This window comes from Pristiophorus japonicus, chromosome 23, assembly GCF_044704955.1.
Source record: "Pristiophorus japonicus isolate sPriJap1 chromosome 23, sPriJap1.hap1, whole genome shotgun sequence".
Taxonomy (NCBI): domain Eukaryota; kingdom Metazoa; phylum Chordata; class Chondrichthyes; family Pristiophoridae; genus Pristiophorus; species Pristiophorus japonicus.
The window spans coordinates 36,722,009-36,734,772 of NC_091999.1; the positions used below are offsets into that span (position 1 = coordinate 36,722,009).

General features: G+C 46.5%; 1 pseudogene; it reads right to left on the minus strand.

The window, feature by feature from the left end:
* Window positions 1–12,764, minus strand: part of LOC139235643 (zinc finger protein 420-like) — a 122,278-nt pseudogene that overhangs the window by 19,799 nt on the left and 89,715 nt on the right.

Consider the following 12,764-nt stretch of genomic DNA (forward strand, 5'->3'; position numbering starts at 1 on the left):
GATAATGTTGTGAAGGACAGTGGAAGGCCAGAGGATTGGGAATTTTTAGAAACCTGCAAAGAACGACTAAAAAATGAAAAAGACAGAGAAGATAGCAGATGAGAGCAAACTAGCAAGAAATATAAAAACAGACAGTAAGAGCTTCTACAGGGACATATAAAGGAAATGATTATCTAAAGTAAACATTGCTCACTTAGAGGATGACATTGGAGAATTACTAATGGGAAACACGGAAATGGCAGAGATTTTGAACAACTATTTTGTATTAGGCTTCACGGTAGAGGACACTAAAAACATACCAACAGTTGCTAACCAAGGAGCTATTGCGGAGGGGGAGTTGGGGGGGATGACTTAAAACAATCACTATCACTACAGATAAAGTGCTAATCAAACTAATGTGACTAAAGGTGGACAAGTCCTCTGGACCTGATGGCATGCATCCTCAGGTCTTAAAATAATTAGTTGCAGAGATAGTGCATGCATTAGTTGTAATCCACCAAAATTCCCTGAATTCTGGAGAGCTCCCAGTGGACTGGAAAACTGCAAATGTAACACGCCTATTCAAGTAAGGAGGGAGACAGAGAGCAGGAAACTATACATCAGTTAGCCTACCATCTGTCAGTGGGAAATACTCGAGTTCATCATTAAGGAAGTACTAGCAGGACATTTAGAAAACCATACTGCAGTTAGGCAGAGTTAGCATGGTTTTATGAAAGGGAAATCATGTTTGACAAATTTGCTGTAGTTGTTTAAGGATGTAACGAGCAGAGTGGATAAGGGAGAATCATTTGATGTTGTATATTTTGATTTCCAGAAAGCATTCAATAAGCTGCCACACAAAATATTACTGCACATGCTAAGAGCTCACGGGGTTGGGTGTAATATATCAGCATGAAGAGAGGATTACTGAACTAACAGAAAACAGAGAGTCCGGATAAATGGGTCATTTTCAGGTTGGCAAACAGTAACTAGTGGGGTGCCGCAGTGATAAGTACTGGGGCCTCAACTAATTACAATTTATATTAATGACTTGGATGAAGGGACCGAGTGTAACATAGCCAAATTTGCCGATGGTACAAAGATAGGTGGGAAAGCAAGTTGTGAGGAGGACGCAAAGAATCTACAAAGGGATATAGATAGGCTCAATGAGTGGGCAAAAATCTGGCAGATGGACTATAATGTGGTAAAATATCAGATGATTTCCTTTGGTAGGAAAAAAAAGCAAATTAATATTTAGATGTGGACGATTATAAAATGCTGTGAAACAGAGAGATCTGGGGATTCTTGTACATGAAACTCAAAATGTTTGCATGCAGGTACAGCAATAATCAGGAAGGCAAACTGAATGCTGACCTTTATTGCAAAGGGGATGGAGTCTAAAAGTAGGGAATTGGTATGGACTTGTCTCCATTCTCGTGCCGAGACGATTGATCAACCCAGATGGGAACAACAACATTTGGGTACACTGATTCCCCACCAATTCCCATTCCCCTTCTTTCTGGAGGATATGGAGGGGCCACTGTGTGTAATGAGCAAGGCATTAAGAATTGTCAGCAAGCTATTTCCAATTGGAGATTATATTCAGTGGAAACTTTCACACACTATTGTAGATTTTGTACCAAAGATCAATTTAGGATTAAAGTAAAAGTTCATAATTTTATTGCAAAGTAAATTTCTGTTGAGAATTGCTGAATTAAGGGGAAAGATAATCCACAGTGTTTCTTAAATGGACACTGCATCCGTGAGAACACAATCAGCAATATATCCAGAATATTAAAATCCAGCCCAGTTATCGGGTTATTAACATCAACAGAGACAAACCCCAACTGTCAGAGTGAACATGGTTCAGTCGGGATGTGATTAACAGCCTCAATAACAGTAGAATCCAACTCCTGCAATCACTTGTGAACTCGCTGGTGTTTCAGCAGGTGGGATGCTTGAGTGAATCCCTTCCCGCACTCCGAGCAGGTGAACGGCCTCTCCCCAGTGTGTACTCGCTGGTGTCTCAGCAGGTTGGATGACTGAGTGAATCCCTTCCCACACTCCGAGCAGGTGAATGGCCTCTCCCCAGTGAACTCGCTGGTGTGTCAGCAGGTTGGATGAACAAGTGAATCCTTTACCACACTCATAGCAGGTGAACGGCCTCTCCCCAGTGTGAACTTGCTGGTGTGCCAGCAGGTTGGATGAACAAGTGAATCCCTTCCCACACTCCGAGCAGGTGAACGGCCTCTCCTCAGTGTGTACTCGCTGGTGTGACTGCAGGTGGGATGACTGAGTGAATCCCTTCCCACACTCAGAGCAAGTGAACGGCCTCTCCCCAGTGTGAACTCGCTGGTGTGTCAGCAGGATGGATGGCCGAGTGAATCCCTTCCCACACTCATAGCAGGTGAACGGCCTCTCCCCAGTGTGAACTCGCTGGTGTGCCAGCAGGTTGGATGAACAAGTGAATCCCTTCCCACACTCCGAGCAGGTGAACGGCCTCTCCCCAGTGTGAACTCGCTGGTGTTTCAGCAGGTCGGATGACTGAGTGAATCGCTTCCCACACTCAGAGCAGGTGAACGGCCTCTCCCCAGTGTGACTGTGTTGATGAATTTCCAGGACAGATGGTGATCTGAATCCCTTCCCACAGTCCCCACATTTCCACGGTTTCTCCATGGTGCGGGTATCCTTGTGACTCTCCAGGTTGGACGATCAGTTGAAGCCTCGCCCACACACACAACACGTTTACAGTTTCTCCCCGCTGTGAATGGTGCGATGTTTCTTCAGGCTGTGTAACTGGTTAAAGCTCTTTCCACAGGCAGTGCACTGAAACACTCACTCGGGTGTGTGTGTCTCGGTGCTTTTCCAGTCACACTGATATTTGAAATCTTTTCGCACAGACAGAACAGACAAACATTTCTCCTTCCACTTTCAAAGGCCGATGATATTCAGGTCCTGATGAATCGATTGACTTCATCAGATCTTGACACGATGTTTGGTTTGTGTTTCCTGTCTGAAAATCTCCCCTTCTAATACGATGTAAAAGGACATAACAAAACTCATCACTGTCAGTACAAGACACAAATTCAGTATATACACATCTAGTTTCCATTTAACATTCTTTCCTCTCTTTTTCTTCCAAAGCTGTAAATCCCTGTCCCACACATTGTCCCTCCTGCAGCACTGAAATCCAAATCAACACACATTTCTAGCCTGTTTCTGCTCCACTCCCAGTTTTCACCACCAATTCTGGTTGGGTTCAGTTCTACACTCACTGGTTCCCGTCCCTCTCTTCCCCTGAATGTTCTGACTGTGGCTGGGTTGAGGTCGACACTCCCCACTTCCACTGAAGATGTTGAGTCTGGCTGTGTTCAGTTCCGCACTCACTCGTTCCCCTACCTCTGCTCCCCTGATGGGGCGGTCTCTGGCTGGGGTCATTTCTGCAATCACTGGGTCCTCTCCGTCCCTCCCCTCTTTCCCCACCACTGAAGATGCTGACTCTGGCTGGGTTTAGTTCTACAGTCACTGGTTCCCCTCCCCTGAAGGTACTGACTCTGGCTGGGTTCAGTTCTACACTCACTGGTTCCCCTCACCTGAAGGTGCTGACTCTGGCTGGGTTCAGTTCTACACTCACGAGTTCCCCTCCCCTGAAGGTACTGACTCTGGCTGGGTTCAGTTCTACACTCACTGGTTCCCCTCCCCTGAAGGTACTGACTCTAGTTGGGTTCAGTTCTACACTCACTGAGTCCCCACCCCTGAAGTTGCTGACTCTGGCTGGGTTCAGTTCTACACTCACTGGTTCCCCTCCTCTGAAGGTACTGACTCTGGCTGGGTTCAGTTCTACACTCACTGGTTCCCCTCCCCTGAAGGTGCTGACTCTGGCTGGGTTCAGTTCCAGACACTGACATCATTCACTTTGTTCCTGCACCAAGATGGCCACGCATGCGCTGTGCTGCTCAGTGAATCAAATTGGCGGCGTGAACATGCCTTCCTGCACCAAGATGGCCGCCGTTAGCCTGGGCCTGTGACCGGGAGAAAGACCCAAAGCTGCAACCGCCGATATTCCGGTTATTATTCCGGGCTTGCGGCGAGCACCGATTGTTCATGAAGCCTCCCCGGCTCCCCGCTGGTCCATTACTCTGCTCTGTCCCGCTGAAAAGGACACTTCTTGGGAGCCTGTACAAAACGCTTCTCCTCCACCATTACATGCACCGTGCATGCTCCAAACACAGCCAGGGCCCGCGCCTGCGCACTGAGCTCCTGTAGTCTGGGTGCAGCACATTCTCTCCTGCGGGGCATGCTGGGTACATATGACCATGGGAAATCGGAGCGGGAGTGGGCCACCCAGACCCCCGGGCCTGCTCCCCATTCAATAAGGTCATGGCTGGTCTGATCATAGGCTCAGCTCCATTCCCTGCCCACTCCCCAGAACCCTTTACTCCCTTATTGCTCAAAAATCTGGCTATCTCCGCCTTAAATATATACAATGATCCAGACTCCACTGCTCTCTGGTGCAGAGAATTCCACAGATTTACAACCCTCTGAGAGAAGAAATTCCTCCTCATCTCAGTTTTAAATCGGTTGAGGAGAAAGATTGCATTTGTGACTAGAACACGATGTACTGTGATTGCATTGGGCACTGAACTATGTTCATTCTGGCAGCTCTTGTTTGTTTCTGGTTATCTTAATAACCTCTATACCTGAACATAAGAACATAAGAAATAGCAACGGGAGTAGGCCATAAAGCCCCTCGAGCCTGCTCCGCCATTCAATAAGATCATGGCTGATCTGATCATGGACTCAGTTCCACTTCCCCGCCCGCTCCCCATGCCCCCATATTCGCATATCATTTAAGAAACTGTCTATTTCTGTCTTAAATTTATTCAATGGCCCAACTTCCACAGCTCTCTGAGGCAGTGAAGTCCATAGATTTACAACCCTCTGAGAGAAGAAATTGCTCCTCATCTCTCTTTTAAATGGGCGGCCCCTTATTCTAAGATCATGCACTCTAATTCTAGACTCCCCATTATCAGTGGAAACATCCTCTCTGCATCCACCTTATCAAGCCCCCTCATAATCTTATACGTTTTGATAAGATCACCTTTCATTCTTCTTAATTCCAGTCAGTAGAGGCCCAACCTACTTAATTGTTCCTCATAAGTCAAACCCCTCATGCCCAGAATCAACCTAGTGAACCTTCTCTGAGCTGCCTCCAAAGCAAGTATACCCTTTCATAAATATGGAAACCAAAACTGCACGCAGTATTCCAGGTGTGGCCTCACATATAGCTGTAGCAAGATTTTCCTGCTTTTATACACTATCCCTTTTGCAATAAAGGCCAAGATACCATTGGCCTTCCTGATCACTTGCTGAAACTACATACTATCCTGTTGCATTTCATTCACAAGTATCCCCAGGTCCTGCTGTACTGCAGTACTTTGCAATCTTTCGCCATTTAAACAATATATTGCTCTTTGATTTTTTTTCTGCCAATGTGCATGACCTCACACTTTCCAACATTATAGTCCATCTGCCAAATTTTTGCTCACTCACTTAGCCTGTCTATGTCCTTTTGCAGATTTGTTGTGTCCTCCTCACACATTGCTTTTCCTTCGATCTTTGTATCATCAGCAAACTTGGCTATGTTACACTCAGTCCCTTTTTCCAAGTCGTCAATATAGATTGTAAAGCTGGAGATCAATACCCTCTATAAATGTTGAATAAATTATCTTTGTTTCAAACACAGTTTGTTAAATATTTGATTCCTCCATGATCAGAGGAGATTAATTGATGTTCTGTTATGGACTGTTCTCTTTTAGGGCTTTTTCTTAATCTAACTTATATCACTTCTCACCTAGTTCGCTTTCTAGCATATCAAACCCCAAACTTGTTCCATTTGCATACATGAGTTGTGGTTGTAGTAGACTTAACTGCAGTGTCTCACTTTAAACTCAGCTGAAATCTTTTGAACCACCCCTTTATTGAACTGTCTTGCATAAGATTTGAAATCCGTTAATTTCTAGATCCGTTAACCTGTTTTTGAAACCAATTGAATATTAAAAACTCATCCACACATTTTGCACGTGATAGCCTGTGAAATATTCTGATATTTGTAATCATCATTACCACAAGCTCCGTTCCCGAGTGACCGACTCCATCCCTCTCCCCAACTTCTGTCTGAGCCTGAACCAGACTGTTCACAACCTTGGTGACATACTTAACCCTGAAATAAGTTTTTGACCACATATCCACAAAATAACTAAGAATGCCTATTTCCACCTCTGTAACATCGCCCATCTCCGCTCATGCCTCAGCTCATCCACTGCTGATGCCCTCATCCATGCCTTTTTTTACTTTTGGACTTGACTATTCCAATGCACTCCTCCCACATTCTGACCTACATAAACTAGTGTTGATCCAAAACTCGGCTGCCCATGTCCTAACTCGCACCAAGTCCAGCTCACCCATCACCCCTGTGCTCGCTCACCTACATTGGCTTCCAGTGAAGCAACGCCTTGATCTCAAAATTCCCACTCACACTGCCCCCACAACATCCCCACCTCTCCGCCCATGAGATATCAGTCTTTCTGAGTATCCCTGATTATAATTGTTCAATCATTGGTGGTTTTTGTGGCTGCGCCTTCTGTTGCCCAGGCCTCAATTCTGGAACATCCAGCCTAAACATTTCTGTCTAACCCCTGCTGTACCTGCCCTGGCAGTTTTTGATGGGATGGTGTAGAACACGTTTTTCTCTGTATCTACTCTGTGCTGTATCTTCGCTCAGAGTGTTTAACGGGACAGTGTAGAGTGATTTTTACTCAATATGTAACCCGTGTTGTTCCTGCCCTGGGTGTGTTTGATGGGACAGTGTAGAGGGAGATTTACTCTGTATCTAACCCGTGCTTTACCTACTCTGGGAATGGTTAATGGGACAATGTAGAGGGATATTTACTTTGCATTATAACCCTTTCTGTACCTGCCGTGGAGTGGCTGATAGGACAGTGTAGAGGGAATTTACTCTGTATCTATCATTTGTGTACTTGCCCTGGGAATGTTTGCTGGGACAGTATACAGGGAACGTTACTCTGTTTGTACCCAGTGCTGTACGTGCCCCAGGAGTGTTTGATGGACAGTGTAGAGGGAGTTTTACTCTGTATCTAACCCGTGCTGTACCTGTGATGGGAGTGTTTGATAGATCAGTGTAGAGGGAACTTTCCTCTATCTAACCCGTGTTGTACCTGCCCTGGGAATGTCTGGTTGAACATTATAGAGGCAGATCTCTTCAATATCTAATAAATGCTGTATCTGCCCTGGAATGCCTGGGACGTTAGAGGGAGATGTACTCTGTGTCTAACCTGTACTGTACTTGCCCTGGGAACTGTATAGCGGAAGCTTTGGTCTGTATTTAATCCATATTGTACCTGCCCTGGGAGAGTTTGATGGGACAGTGTATTGAGATCCTTACTGTGTACCTACTCATATCCGTTATACTCCTTGGAGGACGAAATGCACACTGTGACTCCGGGAGGAGCTCCTCAGCCGGAGTGACTGGAGTGCATCATCACCCCCAGCAACCAAATTTTAATTTGATTTAAGTTTACTGTCCAAAGTTTAATTGGTTAATTTTGTTGGTTATAGTGCCCCCCCCCCCCACCCCAGCTTTAATCAGGGAGGACTTGATTTACAGATCAACAACAAAATAGTTGTGCTATACCTGCCCTGGGATTTTTTTATTGGAACAGTGTAGAGGGAGAAATTACTCTGTAATTATCCCGTGCTGTTCCTGCCCTGGAGTGTTTGTGGGACATGTACTCCATATGTGCTGTACCAGCCCTCGTCTGCTTGTTGCGACAATGTTGAGGGAGCTTTATTCTGGATATAACCCATGCTGTACCTGCCCTGAGACTGTTTAATGGGACCGTGTAGAGAGAGATTTACTCTCTGTTTAAACCGTGCTGTACTTCACCTGAGAGTATTTAATGTGGCAAAGTAGAGTAGCGGGAGCTCTACACTGTATCTAACCCATGTATCACATCATGGGCCACCCCAACCTGCGAGAGAACATCTCCACAGGTTGGGGCTATAAAAAGAGCAGGAGCGAGCCACTGCAGCTTCAGTGTGAGCTGACACAAATGTGTGACGGCTTCGAGGTAGATGACTGGGTGACATCATCAGGGCCCAGATTGCCATTTGGAGCGTGAGCAGGAGCATCGGCAGGGCCCTGGTACAGCAGAGGAACATGGAAGGATGTGCTGGACTTGTGACGAGTGATCGGGGCAGAGGAGTGATGAGGGAGAATGCCTGAGATTTGGTGGGTGATCGTGATGGAGGTTTAGTGAATGTTTATTGCAGAGATGGGGCAGGAGATCGTGGCGGAGGTGCGGCGAGTGTTTTTTTGGAGGAGGAGTGGAGAGGGATCATGGCGGAGGTGAAGTGAATGTTTGTGGTGGAGGAGTGCCGAGAGATCGTGGCGGAGGTGCGGCGAATGAGGGTACCGGGCGCAAAAGAGGCGAGAGCCCAGGGGCAGCACGGACCAGCCCACACTGTTATATTTGTGCACACTAGCTCCGTACAGCAAAACAGTTCTCCAGTAATCCTGATTAACCCTTGCCACTGGACCAATCCTAGCTCTGTCATGCCCGTGTCGTGGCTGTTGTGCAACAGTCACCACACGTAAAAAACAATCCACCCATAGGCATCTTCCACCTCCTCAATTGGAGGTCAGGACTGGAACATTGGGTCCCTCATTGAAACATCTGTGAACTCATGTGGAAGCAAATCATCCTCGTTCGAGGGGCCAGCTATGATCTTCTAACCTGTGCTTTACCTGCCCTGGGATTGTTCAGAACAGTGTAGAGGGAGCTTAATTCTGTATCTATCACATGCTGTAGTTTCCTCTGGCACTGACTCTCACTGGGATACAGTTCCTTTGGCACAGATTTACTGTATATTTAATTCGTGCTGTACCTATCCTGGGAGTGTTTGATAGGATAGTGTAGAGTGAGCTTTATTCATTATCTAACCAATGCAGTATCTGAGAATGTGTAAAGAAGGGTTGCGAATGTGGTAGATGGATAGAGAATGTGGCAAAAGGATGGAGATAGGGATTCATGGGAAAATAGCTAAAGAAATGTCAAGATGCAGACAACTGCAGAATCTACAGAAAAAAAGGGGTTACCAAGAATTGAAGTTGAGGTTAAACACGGGTCATGAGAAAGACGCAAGGCGGCACAAAGAAAGAAAACAATCCTAGACAGGAGGGGAAAAGTAATAGCTTTTACTGAAAAGGAGGAAGGGAAACTAATTGGGTTCTTTACTGATAAGGGAAGACAGTGTAGCAAAGCTATAACTAACCTGACCCTGACACCAGCCCCAATTGGGAGAATTTCTTGCCTGCCATTGGACGTACTCGGGTGGTGGGTGGGGGGGGAGGCAGAAAGGGACTGGAGAGACCAAGTGCTAATCAAATGTGTTCTGTTTTGAATATGTATAACTGTTGTTGTGCCGCGCTGAAAAGGGGCTTGTCCAGGGGAAGGTAAATAGGGTCTGATTGAGAGTGTCCCTTTGTCTTGACAAGTCCCGGCCGGAGAATATTCAATAAAGGTCTTTTACGAAAAGGCAAGAAGGTGTTCGAGTCAGTGTATTCGCTGAAACAGATTGAGGTAAAAAGAATCCGTAATAACATATCCACTCTGGAATGCATGGGACAGGTTGAGGGAGATATACTCCATAGCTCACCTTGGAATGTCTAGTGGGATAGTATTGAGGAAGCTTTACTCTTTATCAAAGCAAGGCAAGGATATCCTTCCTTAGAGAAGGAGACCAAAACAGTGCACAGTACTCCAGGTGTGGTAAGGGAGTGAAGGGTTCTGGGGAGCGGGCAGAGAGTGGAGCTGAATCTATGATCAGACCAGCCATGACTTTATTGAATGGGGAGTATGCTCGGGGGACGGGGTAGCCCCCTCCTGCTCCTATTTCTCATAGTCTTATGTACCCAGCATGCCCCACGGGGGAGAATGTGCTGCACCCAGACGACAGGAACTCAGTGCGCAGGCGCGGGCCCTGGCTGTGTTTGGAGCATGCGCGGTGCATGTAATGGTGGAGGATACACGTTTTGTACAGGCTCCTCAGAAGTGTCCTTTTCAGTGGGAAAGAGCGGAGTAATGGACCAGCGGGGATCCAGGGAGGCTTCATAAACAACCGGTGCCCGCTGCAAGCCCGGAATAATAACCGGAATATCGGTGGTTGCAGCTTCGCGGCTTTCTCCCGGTCACAGGCCCAGGCTAACGGCGGCCATCTTCATGAAGGAAGGCAGGTTCAGCGCTCCGCTATTTTGATTCAATGAGTAGCAGAGCGCATGTATGGCCATCTTGGTGCAGGAACAAAGTGAATGATGTCAATGTCTGGAACTCAACCCAGCCAGATTCAGTACCTTCAGGGGAGGGGAAGCAGTGAGTGTAGAACTGAACCCAGCCAGAGTCAGTACCTTCAGGGGAGGGGAACCAGTGCGTGTAGAACTGAACCCAGCCAGAGTCAGTACCTTCAGGGGAGGGGAACCAGTGCGTGTAGAACTGAACCCAGCCAGAGTCAGTACCTTCAGGGGAGGGGAACCAGTGAGCATAGAACTGAACCCAGCCAGAGTCAGTACCTTCAGGGGAGGGGAACCAGTGAGTGTAGAACTGAACCCAGCCAGAGTCAGCACCTTCAGGGGAGGGGAACCAGTGAGTGTAGAACAGAACCCAGCCAGAGTCAGTACCTTCAGGGGAGGGGAACCAGTGAGTGTAGAACTGAACCCAGCCAGAGTCAGCACCTTCAGGGGAGGGGGAGAGGGGTTGGGGGTAATATATTAGCCTGGATGGAGGATTGGCTAACTGACAGAAAACAGAGAGTCAGGATAAATGGTTGCTGCTTGGGTTGACAATCAGTAACTAGTGGGGTGTCGCAGGCATCAGTGCTGAGACTCCAACTATTTACAATCCATATTAATGACTTGGAAGAAGGGACCGAGTGTAACGAAGCCAAGTTTGCTGATGATACAAAGATGGGAGGAAAAGCAATGTGTGAGGCAGGGACACACATTCTGCAAAAGGACACAGGCAGGCTGAGTGAGTGAGCATAAATTTGGCAGATGGAGTATAATGTTGGAAAGTGTGAGGTCATGCACTTCGGCAGAAAAAAATTAAACAGCAAGTTATTATTTAAATATTGAAAGGTTGCAAAGTGCTGCATTACAATGAGACCTGAGGGTACTTGTGCATGAAACATAAAAGGAGAGTATGCAGGTACAGCAAGTGATCAGGAAGGCCAATGGAATCTTGGCCTTTATTGCAAATGGAATGGAGTATAAAAGCAGGGAAGTCTTGCTTCAGCTATACAGGGTATTGGTGAGGCCACACCTGGAATACTGCGTGCAATTTTGGTTTCCATATTTATGAAAGGATATGCTTGCTTTGGAGGCAGTTCAGAGAATTGTCACAAGGTTGATTCCAGGGATGAGATAGACAGGACAGAGGCAGAGAGTTTGTTTCCACTTGTCAGGGAGACTAGAACTTGGGGGCATAGCCTCAAAATATGGGGGAGCATATTTAAAACCGAGTTGAGAAGGAATTTCTTCTCCCAGAGGGTTGAGAAACTGTGGAATTCTCTGCCCAAGGAAGCAGTTGAGGCTAGCTTATTGAATATATTCAAATCACAGATAGATAGATTTTTAACCAATAAGGGAATTAAGGGATATGGGGAGCGGGCGGGTAAGTGGAGCTGAGTCCACGGCCAGATCAGCCATGATCTTGTTGATGGGGGAGCAGGCTCGAGTTCCTAATTCTTATGTTCTTATAATTCTTATGTTCTTATTAATGTTGGGGAAGTCCAGAACCAGGGGTCACAGTCTGGGGATAAGGGTTAAGCCATTTAGGACCGAGATGAGGAGAGACTTCTTCACCCAGAGAGTGGTGAACCTGTGGAATTCTCTGCCACAGAAAGTTGTTGAGGCCAATTCACTAAATATATTCAAAAAGGAGTTAGATGTAGTCCTTACTACTATGGGGATCAAGGGGTATGGCGAGAAAGCAGGAATGGGGTACTGAAGTTGAATATTCAGCCATGAACTCATTGAATGGCGGTGCAGGCTTGAAGGGCCGAATGGTCTACTTCTGCACCTATTTTCTCTGTTTCGATGAGGGGGTTGACTTTTGAGAAAAGGTTGAGGTTGTGCCTCTACTCATTGGAATTCAGAAGTATAAGGGGTGATCTTAACGAAACGTGTAAGATTATGAGGGGGCTTGACAAGGTGGATGCAGAAAGGAATTTCCACTGATATTGGAGAGACGAGAAATACGGGGCATAATCTTAGGATAACGGGCCGCCCACTTAAAAGAAGAAATTTCTTCTTGGAGAGTTGTGGATATGTGGAATTCACTGCCTCAGAGAGCTGTGCAATCCGGGACATTGAATAAATTTAAGACATAAATAGACAGATTCATAAACGATAAGAGAATAAGTTGTTATGGTGAGCGGGCAGGGGAGTGGACTCGAGTCCATGATCAGATCAGCCATGATTGTATTAAAAGGAGGAGCAGGCTCGAGGGGCCGTATGGGCTATGCCTGCTCCTATTTCTTATGTTAACTCGTGAGTGCAGAACTGAAATCAGACAGATTTAGCATCTGCATTGGATGAGAGGGGAGCCAGTGAGTTTGGAACAGATTCCAGCCAAAGTCAGCACCTTCAGGGGAGGGGATCAGTGATTGTAGAACTTAACCCAGCCAGAGTCAGTACCTTCAGGGGAGGG